The sequence below is a fragment of the Mesoplodon densirostris genome, chromosome 3 (assembly GCF_025265405.1).
Source record: "Mesoplodon densirostris isolate mMesDen1 chromosome 3, mMesDen1 primary haplotype, whole genome shotgun sequence".
NCBI lineage: Eukaryota > Metazoa > Chordata > Mammalia > Artiodactyla > Ziphiidae > Mesoplodon > Mesoplodon densirostris.
In genome coordinates, this window is record NC_082663.1 from 156,831,137 (window position 1) to 156,838,058 (window position 6,922).

The window sequence follows — 6,922 nt, forward strand, 5'->3', positions numbered from 1 at the left end:
AATAGCGCAATTTCATTTCTTTTTATAGCTGAGTAATATTCCATTGTATATATGTGCCACATCTTCTTTATCCATTCATTGGATGATGGACACTTAGGTTGTTTCCATCTCTGGGCTACTGTAAATAGAGCTGCAATGAACATTTTGGTGCATGACTCTTTTTGAATTATGGTTTTCTCAGGGTATATGCCCAGTAGTGGGATTGCTGGGTCATATGGTAGTTCTATTTGTAGTTTTTTAAGGAACCTCCATACTGTTCTCCATAGTGGCTGTACCAATTCACATTCCCACCAGCAGTGCAAGAGTGTTCCCTCTTCTCCACACCCTCTCCAGCATTTATTGTTTCTAGATGTTTTGATGATGGCCATTCTGACTGGTGTGAGATGATATCCCATTGTAGTTTTGACTTGCATTTCTCTAATGATTAATGGTGTTGAGCATTCTTTCATGTGTTTGTTGGCAATCTGTATATCTTCTTTGGATAAATGTCTATTTAGGTCTTCTGCCCATTTTTGGATTGGGTTGTTTGATTTTCTGTTATTGAGCTGCATGAGCTGCTTATAAATTTTGGAGATTAATCCTTTGTCAGTTGCTTCATTTGCAAATATTTTCTCCCTTTCTGAGGGTTGTCTTTTGGTCTAGTTTATGGTTTCCTTTGCTGTGCAAAAGCTTTGAAGTTCCATTAGGTCCCATTTGTTTATTTTTGTTTTTATTTCCATTTCTCTAGGAGGTGGGTCAAAAAGGATCTTGCTGTGATTTATGTCATAGAGTGTTCTGCCTATGTTTTCCTCTAAGAGTTTGATAGTTTCTGGCCTTACATTTAGATATTTAATCCATTTTGAGCTTACTTTTGTGTATGGTGTTAGAGAGTTAAGTGTCAAGACACTTTTTAAGAGGGACCTCATTAAAATGGAAAAGAATTTCTCATTTGACGTAGGTAATTTTTATGAAATTGCCAGGACTATCTTTTGAAATGGATTTTATTACTTGAAAAACTTTATTTTTTTTTTTACCTAGAGTTTGATGAAGAGATGCTAAGTAATACTGAAGAATGGAAAGATAGTATTATGCACTTCAACAAATCAAATTGGTAGGTCAATTCTCAGTTACCAATTTTATGCCAACACATGTTCAGTATAGTGGGTCATAATGCTGATGATGAGAGTCTTTTTTCACTAAAGAATAGTAGTGGACAAAAGAATGAAATAAGGGACTTCCCTGGCCGTCCAGTCGTTAAGACTTCCCCTTGCAATAGAGGGGTTGCAAGTTCAATCCTTGGTCGGGGAGCTATGATCCCACATGCCTTGCAGCCAAAAACAAAAACAAAAACAGAATCAGTAATGTAACAAATTCAATAAAGACTTAAAAAATAGTCCACATTAAAAAAACTTTAAAATAATGAAAGTTTATGTACAATTTAAATGGAACACAGATTATAACTGCATTAAATGTCTAAGCAAATTCTACAAAACCAGGAACTGTTGAGATCCAAACCATCAGGGAAACATAATTAAAGAGATGTAATTTAGATATGTAGAGTTTGTTTCAGATAAACAATAAATTATTTTGTAGTAGAAGTATGTCCCATGTAATGTTTCTTTTATTTTAATATATGTAGTTGATTCTCGTTATTTGCAGGAATTAGGTTTTATAATGTTGCTGAAAACACTGAATTGGTGACTAGTTACTCATCACTCCTAGGAGAAATAAGGTTGGGTTTCTGTGAGCCTCTGGTTCACAATACTTTCATCAGCCAATCAGCCCATAATTTTTGAAATGTGGTTTTCTGTTTACAAATACCTCATCTAGGGCTTCCCTCGTGGCGTAGTGGTTGAGAGTTCGCCTGCCGATGCTGGGGACACGGGTTCATGCCCCGGTCCAGGAGGATCCCACATGCTGTGGAGCGGCTGGGCCCATGAGCCGTGGCCGCTGGGTCTGCGTGTCCGGAGCCTGTGCTCCGCAACGGGAGAGGCCACAACAGTGAGTGGCCGGTGTACCGCAAACACAAACAAACAAACCTTATCTAATAAACCTTGTTGATTCATTAACATTCACCTCATGACCAAAAGCACTATTACTCATGTCTGAATGAAGCTTATCTAACATTCATATTTTCTCCATAAGGTGCATGATAACTTTCTTGCCTTTAGAAACACTACATAGCACTTCAGCACCACACTTAGGGGCCATTTTAAACAGGGAAGCCACCAAGAAAAAGCACAAAAATGTACTATTAAATAGACTGCGGAAAAGGCACTTCTTTTCAGTATGAGAACTGGAAAAGAAGGCAGAGCATTGCCTTGCTTGACTTCAGCTGGGAATGTACACATTGAGAAATTTTTTGCTGCTCTGCTCATGCCCATGAATAAGCATGAAGGCACTATGAGTATTGATTTGGGGGGTTACAAATAAATTTTAATGAGTAGCTGAATCCACCAATAATGAGGATTGGTTATATATAAGTATTAATTGGTATGGACCTATTTCCACAATACATTGAGAAGAAAAGTTACAACATGAAACTTAACTAAAACTTTAGAAGCATTCCCTTTACAAACAGGAATAAGGCAAGGATGTCCCTTATTGTTGCTTCTAAGAGAGAGAAGGTGGTGAAACAGAATAAAGAACATAGCCCTTTGGGTCCAGGAAAAATCTCTCACTGGTGGTGAACTGGGATGAGGTTCAGATGGAGGTGAAACATCAGCTTATGCAATAGCTGGAGGCACGTGAATAGTATGGGGACAATTGCAGTTGTAAGAGTTATTGAGTTGTCTGCCTTTGGTCAGTTGTTTTAAAAGCTCTGAAAAAGGAAACTGAGAAGATCAGGTCAGCCAGCTGTCAACTTAAGGCACACTATTGACTCAGCTGTCTCCTGTAGCCACAGGGAAGACTGTGTTGAAAATTAGACCCAGGGCAACAAAGCTACAAAGTAAACTGAGTGCATAGCCTAAATGGTCTCTAGGCTAAAGTTCAGAACTCTGAGAAGCACGTCTCTAATGTATTTAATATATTGTCTTTCCAATTCACTCTCTAACCTTTAGTTAAATATATACGTATCCTCGAAAACATGTGGTGTAGTTGCAGTTTTTAAATATCTGCCTAAATGATATTGTTTTATAAATCACATTTTCTTCTTCATTCAACATTAACTTTTTAGGTCTATTTATATTGCTATATGTCAGTTTAGCATAAATTTAGCAAAATTGTTCATTGCTTTTAACTAATGTGTAGTATATATCCATTTTACTTATATCCATTCCCCTAGTTGAGTCCTAAGGAGATGAAAGCCAGTAAGAAATTATGTGTGATAAGAAATGATTGGGACCTTCAGAATTGTGAATTCTGATACAAAATTTCAGTTCTTTTTGTTTCTGTGCTGTACCCACCCTCTGGTATTCTCAAAATTTTAAGCCTATTCCTCAAAAAAGGTACCTAGTCTTTGGAGAATCAAGAAGTCTGTGTCAATACTTGGTACAAAATGTTCTGAAGCAAAGACAGCAACTGCAGATGAGATGGTATAAGGGAACTGAGGGATAGAGCCAGGAATGGGAATTTAGAGTGAGAGGTGACAGGAAGCCACCAGAGAAGTTAACACCTCTATAGAAATCATCAGAATACTCTGAAGGATACTGTACTTCCTACAATTACATGAAATAGGAGCTTGATATTTATACATTAAAATAAAAGGTAACCCCAGAAGATTTGGAGGCAAATATATATTACATGTTTTCATATGCTTATGTAGGATTCTACAATATTCATAGGAAATTTAGAACTTGGGAATTTACTTAGGCAAATATATTTTCCCTTCAGTGGTTTCACTGAATGGTTGATAGTTGAGACTATTGGTAGCAGGTGTTGAGAAACTAATTTATTAACCTAGTTCCAAAGCCCTTTCATTAGAGGTAGTGAAAATTGACAAGGAGATTGGAAAGATCAGCTTATCCTATTCCCCAAAGAACCTCTGAATTAAATCACTCCTGGCACCCCTCCACTCCCCACCTTTGATACACTGCAAAGTGCACTGTGTATCAGGGAATGTTTCTGGCACTGTTTGATGATTGGATCGTGCTTCATGGTGTGCTGTGTGACTCTCCTCACAACCAGTCTCAGGAAATATTGGAGAAACCTGGGATGTTATCCATCTTAGGCAGCATGGGATGCATGGGAGACCCTTTGTGACTTGCTGTTGAACAGTGAATAAGGCACCCTGGGACCTTTGATGACCTTGATGTGCTGGAGATAAACTGAGTCATTGTTTCATCATGAGGAGCCCTTGATGATATATCACCTTGAAAAGTGATTTTTTTAAGACGAACTCCTTTGATCTTGCTGAAAGATGAACTCAGCCTGGCTTCCCTAATGACTAAGTAAAGTAAGTTGTTTTGTACTTTGCTGTATGAGTTGAAGCAGCCAGTAGAACGGGTTAAACACAAGAGCTTTGGAGCAAGTAAGTCCTGAGATTGAATCTCGGTTCTGGTACTTGATAACTTGACTGCAAGCAAGTAACCAATGATCACTTTACAGTGTTGCTTAGATTATTAAATGAGATCATGTATACAAAGTAGTTAGCACCTAATGAGTATTTAATTGATAGCTAAAAACACAAAAAAATCTAATTAAATACAGATTGGTGATTATCAGTAATAGCAACTTAGAAATTATAAACCCATAAAGGTTTATACCTTTGTAAAGATTTCTCCATATAGCTGACAACTTTTGTTAAACGTAATTTACACAACAATTTAGACTTTTACTCTGGAACTCTGCTTTCAGGGATGACTGTTTCCTATATCTGAACTTAAACTTGTAGAATGTCTGTGCTAGAATATATGATAAGAATATTCCTCTGGTTGCTCTTCAAAGCTAAGATTTTCTTTATATATGGTTTAACTGAAGGATTTCTTAGACATACTTGTTCTTGTGTTAAGAGAAAGTTACCAGATTAGACAGTTTTTAGGGTGTTAGTAGTAGATTCTGAGAAATTAGACAGACTTTTTATTAAATCCTCTGACACAAGGTATTCATTTTCCAGGTAACTGACTTAATAGAAAGGGTTAAGGTGCCAGGTAAGATTATTAAGCCAACTGGCCCAGGGATTCTGGGAGTAAATTTCAACCTTTGATTTAATCCAACTTAACCCAACTGAGCAAAACAACCAAAAGCAGCTTCCATAAACAACCTACAAATATGTACTGGGTTGTACCACTGAGATACCAAAGATAATATAAATCAGGTCCTTGTCTCCAGTCAAAGCACATAAGCCACAGAGAGTAAATAGGAGCACCATACCTGTCGACCTCCTCCTGATCATGACACACTTTCAAATATTAGACTTTAATATTTAAGTGGCAGACAAACTTAAATATTCAAAAAGACACTAAAATAAGATAGCAGCAACTACAAAGCAGACTCCACTACTGGGTAACATTGTTTTGGGATGTCTATAAATCCCTCTGTAGGGGGCCTTTCCACTTGGCTGTCTTTTAACTTTATATTGTTGTTTGAGCAAAACTGTGCACTGTCCTGACCACATTCTCTTTTAGCCTCACAAGACAAAGATCCTTCATGTGCCAGGAAAAAAGGGGAACTTTTCTTTGCTGCCAGCTTAATTTATGCCTCTATATGCCTCAAGCTGAGTCCCACTCTACCTCGCAAGATGGCCCAGTCTACTCAGATAAACATTCCAGCTGATAGATGTCCCTGAAATAGTAGGTGTAATCAATTGTAGAACCAATACATTTCACACTATGGGCAAAATTGGTCATCATATTTTGGTGGTTCCAGGCACACCAGTGTGCCTTGGCCAACTGATTAAGGACCTCATCTCTAACCAGAGTAGTCAAGAGCAGGGAGATGGGTGGGAACTCATGTAGTCAGAGATAGCATCTTAGAGACAGACCTCAAAGGATGGGTAAGATTTACAATTGTAGATGCATAAATGGTGGCTATTCCAGGTGAGGAGAATAACGTCTGTTTCATTTACAGCATAAAGTATTTTCACTTCCAATTTTCCAATTATCTTTTCAACTTCACTTCTTCACTTCTTAACATGGGGTACAATCTCCATAACAATTCAATTTATCCAAAGTAGGTGGCACAAGTTTTCTACAATATTAGATCATGAAATGACAGGGCCCTCCTTTCACCTAACAAGGTACAAGGTACAAACCCACATGCTATTGGATTTATGCCTGCAAGAGTCCAACCGTGCCCTCCCAAATCTGATTTCTGACTTTCTCTTTTATCCATCGAATGTTTGTCAGAACACAAAATCCCCTTGACACTTTTCAGGACCAACCCTACCTGACTCCTTCCCAGCATTTGTCACTGTCAGCCTTTCCCTCATTTAAACCCTTCTCTCGCTTACTCTGACACCAAACTCTTGGTTCTCCTCTCCTTCTGATCATTCCTTCTCAGGCTCTTTTCCTCTGTCCCTTAAGTGCTCCCCAGGGCTCAGATTTTGGCCCTCTTCTCTCTTCTCACTCTACACGCTCACAAAGGGAAACTGTCTGGGGATCCTTAGAACTGTGAAATACCTTATTTGAGGTAAGCAAGCCCCTTAACGGGGCTCACTAGCTCTCAGACATTACTCTGCATTGGTTAAATAAAACTGACTCACAGGAATAAATAATGGGGAAAAGTTTGTTAGGGAAACTTCCAGCTTCCGAATCTGCCCAAGAGGCAGGGACCACAACAGGAAAAATTTTGTAAGGAGTCTCAACTGAAACTTATTTTTTTTGTTTTTATCAGGAACACAGGCCTTAAAAAGATAAGCACCTCTGAGCTTGTTTCCTAAGACATCTTATTTATCAGAATCCATTTTTAGACAGGACGTTCCAAGCGGGCTGGACTACACAATCGCGTTCACTGAGCTAACCCCAGCACCAGCCTGGGCCTAGCACCGAGCCGGTTAGGGGTT